The 13,989-nt window shown below is 45.5% G+C and overlaps 1 protein-coding gene across 12 annotated transcripts in view; it reads left to right on the top strand.

The window, feature by feature from the left end:
• LOC115109695 (neuronal cell adhesion molecule a) overlaps positions 1-13,989 on the top strand; it is a 129,052-nt gene that overhangs the window by 40,190 nt on the left and 74,873 nt on the right. The window contains exon 1 of one of the 12 annotated variants that reach the window (XM_065009882.1): positions 13,375-13,480. The exons of the other annotated variants lie outside the window; for them this stretch is intronic. The gene's annotated coding sequence lies outside the window, so the exon portion shown is untranslated. Of the gene's footprint in view, positions 1-13,374; positions 13,481-13,989 lie in introns of those variants that run through there. 12 annotated transcript variants of the gene reach the window in all.

Raw genomic sequence — 13,989 nt, 5'->3', positions numbered from 1 at the left:
GGGGGGGGTTGTTGTTCTGGTCTGTTTTGTGTGTTTGTTCTGTCTGAATTGTGTGGACCAGCTCTCTGAGCTCCACCATGTCTCTCTCCAGCTCTGTGAATTTATCCCTCTCAATGATGGAGGAGCAGTGCAGTTGTGGGACCTGGGTGTGATCAGTGCTGGGGGTGACTATTCTCTCTTTCACTCGCTCATTCTCTGAAATTCAAATTCAGATTTTATCCTAAGCGACTTGCGGTCATGCGTGTATACATTTTAGTGGTCCCGGGAATTGAACCCACTATCCTGGCGTTGCAAGTGCCATGCTCTACCAACTGATCTACAGAGGACCAAAGCAGTATGGCGGTAGAGCATTTCAGTAAATACAATACAAGGCAATGAGGATAATGAAATACAGTTAATTTCAGTAGTAATAATAATAATGTATACAGGTACAACACTCACTCACACACCCACCTCCTGCTTTACTGTCTGTTCACTTGGATAAGAAACCAGGCTGCTGGGTGGATGTTATCACCCCCTTGTCCCTGGGCTGTCACCTGGACCAGGGAGCATGGAGCATGGCCTGGTTAGAGGAGAGAGGAAAGGGAAAAGGGAGAGAGAAGGGTCTGGGGGGCTGGCAGGCAGTGCCGCCAGTCAGTCTGCCTGGTCTGATGTGTGTGTGTTCTGTATTCGGATCAGGAAGCATGGAGAGTGGATAGAGGAAAAAGGACAGGGAAGAGGGGGCTGGAGTCGAGGGGTGGCCACCAGTCTGTCTGCCTGGCATGGTCTGGTCTGGTCTCCCTCCACTGGGCCCACTGAGAGCATGGTGAGAGGACAGGGGAGAGATGAGAGGGTGGAGGTGGGCTCTCCTCCTCCTCCTGAAACAGTTGGCATTGCCCCCGTCAATCTGCCTGGCCTGGGGCTGGTCTGGGCCTGCCTGCTCTGGTCTCCCTCACCTGGGCCAGAAACAGAGACAGAGACAGGCTGAGAACAGGGCAGAACAGGCCATACCTCTCGTCTTTCATCTCCCCAGGCTCACCGCTCACAACACACGCCAGCTCCCCCTCCCTCCTTCCCTCCATCCCTTGCCCCCTCTCCTTCCCTCCATCTCTTGCCCCCACTCCTTCCCTCCATCCCTTGCCCCCTCTCCTTCCCTCCATCCCTTGCCCCCTCTTCTTCCCTCTATCCCTTGCCCCCTCTCCTTCCCTCCATCCCTTGCCCCCACTCCTTCCCTCCATCCCTTGCCCCCTCTCATTCCCTCCATTCCTTGCCCCCTCTCCTTCCCTCCATCCCTTGCCCCCTCTCCTTCCCTCCATCCTTTGCCCCCTCTCCTTCCCTCCATCCCTTGCCCCCACTCCTTCCCTCCATCCCTTGCCCCCTCTCATTCCCTCCATCCCTTGCCCCCTCTCATTCCCTCCATCCCTTGCCCCCACTCCTTCCCTCCATCCCTTGTCCCCACTCCTTCCCTCCATCCCTTGCCCCCTCTCATTCCCTCCATCCCTTGCCCCCTCTCATTCCCTCCATCCCTTGCCCCCTCTCCTTCCCTCCATCCCTTGCCCCCTCTCCTTCCCTCCATCCCTTGCCCCCACTCCTTCCCTCCATCCCTTGCCCCCTCTCATTCCCTCCATCCCTTGCCCCCTCTAATTCCCTCCATCCCTTGCCCCCCCTCCTTCCCTCCATCCTTTGCCCCCTCTCCTTCCCTCCATCCCTTGCCCCCTCTCCCACACTGCCTCCACTTCGCCCAGCTCACCCTGTATCTCAGGTCTCCCTCGCTCATCCCCTCTCATCTCAATTCAATTCAATTCAAGGGCTTTATTGGCATGGGAAACATGTGTTAACATTGCCAAAGCAAGTGAGGTAGACAACATACAAAGTGAATATATAAAGTGAAAAACAACAAAAATTAACGGTAAACATTACACATACAGAAGTTTCAAAACAGTAAAGACATTACAAATGTCATATTATGTATATATATACAATGTACAAATAGTTAAAGGACACAAGATAAGATAAATAAGCATAAATATGGGTTGTATTTACAATGTTGTTTGTTCTTCACTGGTTGCCCTTTTCTTGTGGCAACAGGTCACAAATCTTGCTGCTGTGATGGCACACTGTGGAATTTCACCCAAAAGATATGGGAGTTTTTCAAAATTGGATTTGTTTTCGAATTCTTTGTGGATCTGTGTAATCTGGGGGAAATATGTCTCTCTAATATGGTCATACATTGGGCAGGAGGTTAGGAAGTGCAGCTCAGTTTCCACCTCATTTTGTGGGCAGTGAGCACATAGCCTGTCTTCTCTTGAGAGCCATGTCTGCCTACGGCGGCCTTTCTCAATAGCAAGGCTATGCTCTCTGAGTCTGTACATAGTCAAAGCTTTCCTTAATTTTGGGTCAGTCACAGTGGTCAGGTATTCTGCCGCTGTGTACTCTCTGTGTAGGGCCAAATAGCATTCTAGTTTGCTCTGTTTTTTTGTTAATTCTTTCCAATGTGTTAAGTAATTATCTTTTTGTTTTCTCATGATTTGGTTGGGTCTAATTGTGCTGTTGTCCTGGGGCTCTGTAGGGTGTGTTTGTGTTTGTGAACAGAGCCCCAGGACCAGCTTGCTTAGGGGACTCTTCTCCAGGTTCATCTCTCTGTAGGTGATGGCTTTGTTATGGAAGGTTTGTGAATCGCTTCCTTTTAGGTGGTTGTAGAATTCATCTCTCCCTCGCCCTCTCCCTGACACTTGCCCCTCTCTCTCTCTCTCCCTCATCCTCCTTGGCACTCTTATCTCTCCCTCTCTCCCTCTCATTTGCCCCAGCCGTCTCTCACCCTGTGCACAATTTTCTTCTCGCTCCTTTTTACTCAAATCTCTCTGTTTCATCTTCTTTGTATTGGTTCTCTCTTACCACCACATTATTTTTATGGTGCTGTGTAAGAGCCTGGCGTTTTTGTGGGGAACAGAGAGATAGATGGTTAGACTACTTATTTATTATCCGGGCAGTTGTTTGCCATCTGGTTTCTTTTTACGGAGGTGTGTATACTTAGTTCACTTATTCTCTGACTCTCAGACTCCAGGATTAAAAGCTTTTACGCGAAGGTTCACTGTCTGCTGTGCTGATTGCTATTCCTTTAACAGTTTGGGGATCAGAAAGGTTCAATTTCCAAATACCTCAAAACTCCATGAGGATTCCAGCTATGCAGCCTGACTAGTCGTGTGCGGTTTCCAAGGTTACACGGGTAGTGCCGTTTCATTGAAAGCGTGCCATTTAGAGAGGAGTGTTAGCGCGTCGCCTTTCATATATACAATGACGTGTGTGTGTGTGTGTGCGTGTGTGTGTGTGTGTGTGCGTGCGTGTTTTTCGGTGCCTTCGGGAAATATTCAGTATTCAGTCCCCTTGACTTTTCCCACATTTTGTTACAGCCTTATTTTAAAATGAAGTTTGGAACCACCAGGACTCTTCCTAGAGCTGGCCACCGGGCCAAACTGAGTAACCGGGGGAGAAGGGCCTTGGTCAGGGAGGTGACCAAGTACCCGATGGTCACTCTGACAGAGCTCTAGAGTTCCTCTGTAGAGATGGGAGAACCTTCCAGAAGGATAACCATCTCTGCAGGTCTCCACCAATCAGGCCTTTATGGTAGAGTGGCCAGATGTGGTGTGAATACTTATGTAAATATAATATTTACATTTTTTATTTTTAAAATATTTTTTGTCATTATCGGGTATTGTGTAGATTTAGAATAAGGCTGTAACGTAACCTAATGTGAAAGAAGTCAAGGGGTCTGAATACTTTCTGAATGCACTGTATGTTCCCTCACGTCTCAGGGAGCGTCGTAAGGAGAGGGGGCAGGTGGTGTGAGAGCTGGCCTCCCGGTGAGGACTGAGAGAAAGATGAAAAGGAGGAGGAGGAGGAGGAAAGGAGAACCCATTTCCCACCTGCTGTCACAAACACACACTTACTTCAACATGGCCTCCTGTTTCTAGATAAATCACAACCATGCAGCCTTGTTTTCCTTCAGCTGCTGTTAAAGATAGCCACCCAACTACCGCAACCAAATACTACAGCCAGCCAACCCAGTTAGCCAGTCACTCTTATGTAAATTAAGTGATATGTGTTGTGTTGTGTTGGGTATTGTGTGAGGGCAAAACGGCTGCTACTGGGGCTCCCCGGTGTGTATGTGTGTGTTAGGGTCAGCATCCTCTTTAGTGTAAGCAGTTGTAGACCAGTGTTTGTCTCTGACACTGGATAATGAACAGGTTGGCTGATTTTCTCTACACAGCATTGATCGCACGAAGCCCAGTAAATGAAAAAGGCACTCTAGTGGAAAGTAATGCACACACACACACACACACACACACACACACACACACACACACACACACAGCTGTGCTCACTGGACCAGAGATGATTTTATTGGTGACAGTATGCAGCATATAGAGCAGGCCTCTCACCCAGCAGGCTATTTCCCCCGCACTGTGTGCTACCGCAGAAGTGTGTGTGTGTGTGTGTGTGTTCCCTCTCCCCTATGCTGTATGTTACTGCAGAAACCACTTGGAACTCTTCCACATCCCCTGTGTGTCTTCAGCTGTGGCCTCTCAGATCCGAGGATAACCACCTCTTCAGAACAAAGACAACATAATGCAAAATACCAAACTGAATATCTCACCCATGGCCTATGTACACTTACATTTCTGTGTGAACGGTTCTTTTAATAGCCTGGTCAACAGATCTGTTTGTGCTGTCTTGCTAACTCCTATGGTCATTGTCACGCCAGGCATCATGGCACCAACAGATCTGGGACTAGGCCATTCTTTGACTGTTTCTCTTACTGTTCTGTGAAGCTGGCGACATTGTAACTGCCAGGTTCACACCATTACCATATGAATGTCAGATATTGACACATACTGTATGCCCATATTTCACTCAATAAAGCCTGTGGCCTCATTTATATTAATATGGCGTAGAAGCTAGTCTAAAATAGTACTTACGAACTGAATTTAGAATGTTCGTATGCATGTAAAAGTGTGATTTATCCAACAAACCTACGAGCGTCATATGCACACCGGTAGGAAATAACCATTGATGAATACCAATTGTTCTCAGCTTCAGTGCTCGTGCACGACCTTGGCCATTTGCATTTTTTGAAACACCCCTAATCAACCATATATGGTCAAAATCATCCCTTTAAAGCCTGTGGGGAATTTCCAACGCCGTACCATGAAATACAACCGCTCAACCCAAAAAGCTACCAAAAAAATACTTTCCCGAGACTGAAACAGAGGTGATAGAGTCAAAAATGCTGTACAACCAAAAGGTTTTATTTGGCTCAGTTGTGGCTTGACCCGTAAAAAAGAAAAGAAACATAGCTACAAAGAGAGGACCATTAGGATAACTCAAGTTGCTTTAGCAATGACAAATCTACTCCAAATGAGTAGGCAACACTCACCAATAAGCCATCCATCCTCACCGGCCCTCTCCTGTCGGCGGCATAAGCCAGCGTTGCCGTTCGGCAGAATGAACGAATCGTGCCTCCCGCCTGGCCACCTCGCCACCACATTCAGCAGCGTCTTTTGCGCGTCACGTAACCCGTCACCTGCACATTAAGAGTGGCAACCTTTTCTGTTCACATAGTTGAGATCGTTTTTTGGGGGGGGAGGGTTCTTGTATGGCGATGTGGGTGCCGTCTATGGCTCCGTTCGTAGTTTGGGGAACATATTGCGGGCGTCATGGAAAAGGAACCCCTCTTGACTTCAACCTGTTGTGCGATGGTGTACGGACATGGTATGTGCTACTGTTCGTTTTGCTGATGATTTGCATCCGAAACGTTGGCTCTTCTGAGGGCTGTGAGATGCTGACCGGCTCCGTTGAAAAGTGCCCGTTGCCAAAAACCCGACGGTGGATGGCACCTGGATGTGCACTGGAATGGCATGTGTTTGCCTTTCTAAGGCAGGTCTGGTCAAATCTGGTAACACTTGGTCATAACCGTGCCATAATATGTCCTAACAGCTGACATAACGCGTCAAAACCTGTTATAATATGGTCATAACACTGTCATGACACATATATTTACACCTGTTGTGACACTGACACCTTGTGACAAGTTATGTCAGCTTTCATTACATTACGACATGGTTATGACTGTCTCGTACCATGTTATGACACTGGGTGTCAAGTAAAGTGTTCCCCAAAACTCAGATGAAACGGGTTTTGTGAAACGATATCTGTAAAGATGCACTCTCTGCAAAATGAGGTTTGTGCCAAATCTTCCAGAAGAGCAAAATCAACCATCTGTCATTCGATTTCTCATGATAGTATTTCAACAATGGTTTCACTTTCAAACCTGCCTCTGATGGAACACATTACTGTACTTCATATGGATTACTATTGCAACAAATGCACTGATGTGGTCAAATGATATGATATAGTTAGATATGTTGCATGAATTCACAATGGAAACTACAATGAAATCGATTCTGTAAAATTCTGTAATTATTTTCAACCTATATTTTCCCCCATTCTACGCTTGATCACGCATGGTCACGTCGGTGCGTACATTTACCCACACTCTCAGGCAAACGTGGAAATGATCCCAGGCCTGGTTTACGCACAGATATGTGCCCACGCACGATTCAGAACTGGAAAGCCAATAATGTTGTTGTGTTGATTAGCCAAGGCAGGGATCCCTAATCTGAGTGAGTTGGCAATGATACTGCTTGTGCTACAGATTTTTTTCTTTTTCTAATAATATTATCTTGTCCAATTGAGAGGGTTCCCGGAGTTAACATAAAAGCTACAGACCAATTCACAGTACGCTGTGACATCACCAGACAAAGGCCCAGTGCAGTCAAAAGTAACGCGGTCAAGTAAAAGAACTAACGTCTTTAATGAGCGTTAGGTCTGATTTTAAAATGCTAAAAAGTCATAACTTGCAAAAACGCAAAATCATTTCAGATTAGCGGAACACAAATCAAGTGACATCTACTCAATAACTTAATCTTATCGACATGTTGACATATTAGTACAACTTTTTTGATTTGAGTTCTGCTGACCGTTGGAGATGTTTTGAGGAGCCACGTCCCCAGTTCTTTAATGAGTTAGGCAGTTACTTTATTTTTTATTTTCTACAGTGTAAAGCAAATTTGCCTATATCTAAATGCTACAAAAAACAAACAAACAGTAACTGGTTTGCAAATTTTCTTTCTGGTTAGAAGGACTAGAAGGACAGTCCTTGTTAACCAGTCTGTTTGAGTGGAACAGAGAAATACGATACAGGACAATACAGGCCCTTAACCTTAGTGGTTTAGTCTGCTGGCTGTGGGTGGTAAATCTGTCCTATTCAAAAGGATCTGCCTGTTATTTTGTGTTTTACTGCCTGCGCCCTCTCCCTCTCTCGCTCTTTCTGTCTGTCTCTCGCTCTCTCCCTCTCTTGCGCTCGCTCTCTCCCTCTTCCTCTCCCTCTCTCTCCACCTCTTCTCTGAGGCATGTTAACGCTCCATCTCTGACAGTGAGCCTCATAGCACCATGGAAACCAATCAGACCATTCTTTGTGCGTGCGTGCGCATGTGTGTTCACAGTTTGTGTGTGCACGTGTATGCTTCTTTCTGTGTGTGTGGAGGCAGGGACAGAAGTCTTCTTTAGATTTAAAAAGCTCTTAGGGAGGTCGTGGCCATCCCAACGGGTCTCATTCTGTAATTCATGTCAATTCCCTTCAGAACTCTGCCTCATTGTCTAACCAATTGTCCCTGTTCTGAACCACAGTCCTGTGTCATAAATGCCACCGTGTAACTGTGTGTCACTCTAATGCTGACGTTCCCAAAGACAGTTACAGAAAATGACAGAATTTTGGATGACATTATTGGTCAGCCAAATGACTGCATTCGCAATAATATAACTGGTCGAATAAAAAATTACAATTAAAATGTAAAAATGTAAAAAAACAACAACATGTAAATAGAATCGTAATAATAATTCTCGTCTCCTCCGCTCCTGACTGCATATGCTGCAGGGAAGGGTCACAGAGGATGTGAGGATGGATGTGAGGATGGATGTGCTGCAGGGAAGGGTCACAGAGGATGTGAGGATGGATGTGAGGATGGATGCAATCTAGAGCCATAATCATTACGCTTAAATATATGTCAAACATTTCTGCACATCTAACATAACTCTTGAGCTGACTGGCGGTTCTTCATTTATTTATTTTTTTACTAAAGATGCTTCTCCTTACAAAAAAATATTCCAGTTTTGAAACTGGAGTAATAGTGCAGTAACTGCAGTCGACAGTGGTATTTTGGACTCAGTAATTGTAGAATAACTGTACTGCAGTTGAACTGTAGTTACAATGCACTCTAACTGCAGTTAACCTGCAAAAATTACTGCAGTTAAAAAAAAAGAAGGTTATTTTGGACACAGTATTTGCAGCATACTGCAGTTATTGTACTGCAGTTATACTGCACTCTGACTGCAATCTTTTTTTCGTAAGGGCCACATCAAATCTGGGTAAAAGATTGAAAGGAATGTGAGTCTTATTCAGGATATTTAGTTCTTGCTTGCTTTTCTAAAGTCGACCAACCTTGCCAGCAGGCATGTTAGCTAAGATAGCTAGACAAGCTAGCTACTCTAACTTGATTGATAGCCTGAAATTGCTTCTTGGTAGCTAGTTATGAGGCTGGGAGGGGACCTATCTGGACTAGCTCAAGACAACATCATAAAATGACTCGTTGGCTAGTAGTATTACAGAGAAACAACAAAAGAAACCGGACAAATCTGCCGCTGTGCCCCCTATGAATGTTACTATTGTCATGGGAGGGAATGTTGTCGACAGAGTTGAAGTTAGCCACCGCTGCAGTTATTGTGGTGGGGGCCAGTTAAAGTTAACCTGCGTTAGATTTATAAGACAAAAGGATTACAACCTGGGATACACTGCCATGTACATTTTGTATCACTTAATGTTAATTCAATAATTGATAGCAAAGGCAAAAAAAAAAAACGAACAAGTGCTGTACGAGGAAAGTTATTTTCGATATACAATTACATTATACGGATGTTTTACGACACGGGTTGTTTGTACAACGTAAACAAACAATGCAACAAGCGTCGAAAATCAGTTTGAAGAACCAACGATCCATATAAAACGTTAACTTGGGATCCTTAAATCATTCGCTCAATACTCGTCTTTTTCACTCTTTGAAGTATTTCAACAAGCTCCCCCCATCCTGCCCTAATAGCTTCGAGAGGACCCTCCTCCTATTATCCTACTGAGCCAATAATATTTCACTCCCATTCAGACATCTATATAGAGAGAACCCCAAAAGAGACCTCTCCTCTATCCCACATACACACACGCAGACACGCACACACTGAGCCCCCACCACACACACACACACGCACACGCACACACGCACACGCACTCGCACACACTGACCCCCCACCACACACACACACGCACACACACACACGCACGCACGCACGCGCACACACTCTACCCCCCACCACACACACACACACACACACGCACGCGCGCACACTCTACCCCCACACACACCATTCCTGTTACTACGACTCCAGCCATCCATTGCATGACTGAACTTTGTTCTGTTAAAAGTTGCCATTTAAATATGCTGCAGTTGCCACTGAAATATTGTTCTTCCATTGCTTCTGTGACAAAGCCGAAGGAGGGTGCCCACAGCAACACAGTGTGAGTCTCAGGGAGCCAATGGGCCATCAGGGATCTCCTAGTGTCTGTCCTCAACAGAGTCAGTGTGCAGACATAATGCCTATTAGACCTGCTCCATCATGCCGCATATACTCAATGAAATATGGGCCCCTTTTCATTCATTTCATGGTGTAATTCATACCTCATACCTATCAATCGTATTATTGAAAGATGTCCGGAGATTCCGGACACAGGAATGAATGAATAATGTGTTTCTTTATAAAACATTCTTAGCTAATGGGATGCCATGCAGAGAAGTTACATGCTGTGAAAATACAGGGGACTGTAGGGCCTATGCCAATGCAAGTATGTTAAAACTGTTACATTCCAAGACAATTCATCGGTTTCGTATCTTTTGCCAGTCAGTGAAGCGATGGAATCCTATAGGCAATCCTACTGCAGTATGAAGCTACTTGAAATGTGACAGAAAATGTGGGGCTCATCCCAAATGGCATATATACTGTATATATAATGGGTCTTGGACTTTCTGACGGGCCGCCCCCAGGTGGTGAAGGTAGGAAACAACATCTCCACTTTGCTGACTCTAAACACTGGGGCCCCACAAGGGTGTGTGCTCAGCCCTATCCTGTACTCCCTGTTCACTCACGACTGCATGGCCATGCACGTCTCCAACTCAATCATCAGGTTTGCAGACGACACAACAGCAGTACCAACATCGACGAGACAGCCTACAGGGAGGAGGTGAAGGCACTCGGAGTGTGGTGTCAGGAAAACAACCTCTCACTCAACGTCAACAAAACAAAGGAGATGATTGTGGACTTCAGGAAACAGCAGAGGGATCACCCCCCTATCCACATCGAAGGGACAGCAGTGGAGAAGGTGGAAGGTTTTAAGTTCCTGGGCGTACACATGACAGACAAACTGAAATGGTCCACCCACACAGACAGTGTGGTGAAGAAGCCTCACTCGGGAGGCTGAAGAAATTTGCCTTGTCACCTAAAACCCTGACAAACTTTTACAGATGCACAATCGAGAGCTTCCTGTCGGGCTGTATCACCGCCTGGTACGGCAACTGCTCCGCCCATAACCGTAAGGCTCTCCAGAGGGTAGTGAGGTCTGCACAACGCATCACCGGGGGCAACCTACCTGCCCTCCAGGACACCTACAGCACCCAATGTCACAGGAAGGCCAAAAAGATCATCAAGGACAACAACCACCCGAGCCACTGGCTGTTGACACCGCTATCATCCAGAAGGCGAGGTCAGTACAGGTGCATCAATGCTGGGACCGAGAGATTTAGAAACAGCTTCTATTTCAAGGCCATCAGACTGCTAAACAGCAAACACTAACTCAGAGAGGCTGCTGTCTACATTGAGACCCAATCACTGGACACTTTAATAAATGGATCACTAGTCACTTTAAACAATGTCACTTTAATAATTTCTACATATCTTACATTACTTGTATCACGTGTATATACTGTATCTACTGCACCTTGCACCTCGTGTATTAGGTAGTTGTTGGGAATTGTTAGATTACTTGTTAGATATTACTGCACTGTTGGAACTAGAAGCACAAGCATTTCGCTACACTCACATGAACATTTTTATTTTATTTTTATTTCACCTTTATTTAACCAGGTAGGCTAGTTGAGAACAAGTTCTCCTTTGCAACTGCGACCTGGCCAAGATAAAGCGTAGCAATTTGACACATACAACAACACAGAGTTACACCTGGAATAAACAAAACATACAGTCAATAATACAGTAGAACAAAAGAAAACAAAAAGTCTATACACAGTGAGTGCAAATGAGGTATGTTAAGGAAATAAATAGGCCACGGTGGCGAAGTAATTACAATATAGCAATTAGCAACATCTGCTAACCATGTGTATGTGACCAATAACATTGGATTGGATTGGATTTGATTTAGTGCCCTACTTTTGACCAGGGCCCATAGGGTTCCATTTGGCATGCGTCCACGGTATACTGCAGATAGCTCTACATTCCAATGCAGGGCATTGGTTTCGGCCATTGAGGCGATGAAAAAGACGGTAGGTTAATGGTTCTATGGGAATATGGTGGAAATGATATGCTGCTAGCAATAACATGCAACAGTGACCAGGTAATGAAGCCATTGGCCATGCTCCCTCAATAGAGACGTGGATTCCCCCCGGCTAGCCACTTTCTTCCATCCAGGCAATATAGCTGTCTCAGAAACAACCTAGAGCACTAAGCTAGGATGAAAGCGAGAGAGAGAGAGAGATCCACTATCCAGGCAATATAGCTGTCTCACAGCCCAATGTATAACACTGAGCTATAGGAACAACAATGGAGGGAGAGAGAGAGAGAGAGAGAGAGACAGAAAATAGAGGGAATAATCACAGAGTTGTGAGAGAAAAAACTAAGTTAAATGTGCCGCTTGTTCATTTCAGCCCAGACCCCAAGATCCTTGTACCTGGCTGACAGACAATGACTTTGAGGCAGATTACGTTACATTTTCGCCGCTTTTGTGAAGGGAGGAGTATTATTCTGGGTTGGGGAGGACATAGGATAGTGACTCTGTCAAAGGGATGACTCCCTGCCATTGTTGCCTACTGCAACCAAAAAGGCTTTTTCAAACCTATCCTTTGAAACGGCGGCAACAATACCGGGAGGGAGGAGTGGGCAATAAACAGACGTTCATCTAAACCAGCTAGATTAGATGTCATCGGATGGGCCTACTGTTGAGTTGAGGTGCCTTGAGGCATTTCGCTTTTTCTGTTGTTAAATTCACAGAGGTGCTTTTACAGTGTGTTGCAGCAACAGGGGGCTATTTGATGAAGCCGATGACCCTCTCTCTCTCTGAAGACTGTCTTCAGGTTGGTTGAGTGGGATGGTGTTTTCGGTTCTGAACAAACAGGGTAAAAACGCAAACGGACAACGGGACAAAGTTCAAACCAAATGTTTCCAACCCGCTGGGTGCCTCATCTGCCTCGCACTTTTTGCACACGATCTAACAATCATGTGTGTGGCAGGACGAAAGGAGGGGCACGACCTCTTGGAACTGCTTATTTGTTTCCCAATGTTGCTGTTGCGCTGTTGTTTTTCCGCTGGCGATTCGCCTCGGACAGTTTCCTTTCACACAGTTCCTATTCCACTTTCATTGAGCCCCCAACATGTACTGTACACGTGTTGTACATCAAACGCAGTCAACGTACGTTCTAATAGAGACACAGGAATATGTATATTTCAAGTTAGAACCCAACGATGGGAAGGAATGGTTTAGGTTTTCTTGCCTCTGGGCTATTTTCTTTTATCTTGTTGGTTGTACTGTTGCATGTGCTTTTACAACTAGTCAGAACAGCGGGAGGGCGGTTGACAGAGCTGTCTGTTGGTGTGAGTTAGAACATGTTTGATATTCAGTGTAGCATAACATTTTCATTGAATTGAATTTGTTTTGCGCGATAAATTCCTGTTTTTTTCCCCCTTCAAATTATGTAACGGGCATGTGTGATGTTCCATCCCCCGGGAAAAATATATTTGGGCTGAAAAAACCCTGCCTCTGAGTGTATTCTGGCCGCGTTCATTTGATACCAGGAAATGTTTAACCCCTATTGTAGAGAGACAAAAGGTTGTCTTAATCCCACTGTGCGGGGAGAGAGGGAGGGAGGGGAGGTCAGGGGAGGGCCGGGGGAGGTGGCTGTGTATGTGATACAGGCCCCCTCTCTCTCACTGTCACTCCAGTAGTGTACACAGCCACTGGGAATATAAAGACCTAACTTTGTTCTCTCTCACACACACACACCAGACACACACACACTGGGGAGATTTGTTCTTGCAGACAGAACCAGAGAGACAGGTAATGTAAACTCTTTTGAAAATTAAATTAAATTTAACTAGGCAAGTCAGTTACTAAGAACAAATTCTTATTTACAATGACGGCCTACCGGAGGAAGAGTGGGTTAACTGCCTTGTTCTGGGGCAGAACGACAGATTTTTAACTTCTCAGCTCGGGGGATTCGATCTAGCAACCTTCCGGTTATGTCTCGGGTACTGGCCCGATGCTCTAACGTTGTTGCACATCGTGAACACTCATTTAGAGTTTGTCTGAGTACATTCTGTACACAATGAGTAAAGTCCATCTGTGGCTTAATGGTTTATTTTCTCTGAAGGCATTTCTCAGTCGGTGTCATGAATATTCTGCTGCATTCCCACAAGCAGCATATAGAAATTTCATGCTTTTTCTGCCAACTCATTATTATTATAATGACGGAGGTTTGTGAGGGGGAAACGCTCGGAGCCCTGGCTTATGGAGTCACGTTCCCCTAATGTAAATGCATTAATGGAAGTGTGGCGGATCTAATACTT

The sequence above is a fragment of the Oncorhynchus nerka genome, linkage group LG25 (genome assembly GCF_034236695.1).
Source record: "Oncorhynchus nerka isolate Pitt River linkage group LG25, Oner_Uvic_2.0, whole genome shotgun sequence".
Classification (NCBI taxonomy): Eukaryota; Metazoa; Chordata; class Actinopteri; order Salmoniformes; family Salmonidae; genus Oncorhynchus; species Oncorhynchus nerka.
Note: the sequence above shows the minus strand (reverse complement) of the source record. Positions and strands in the feature narration are given on the sequence as shown.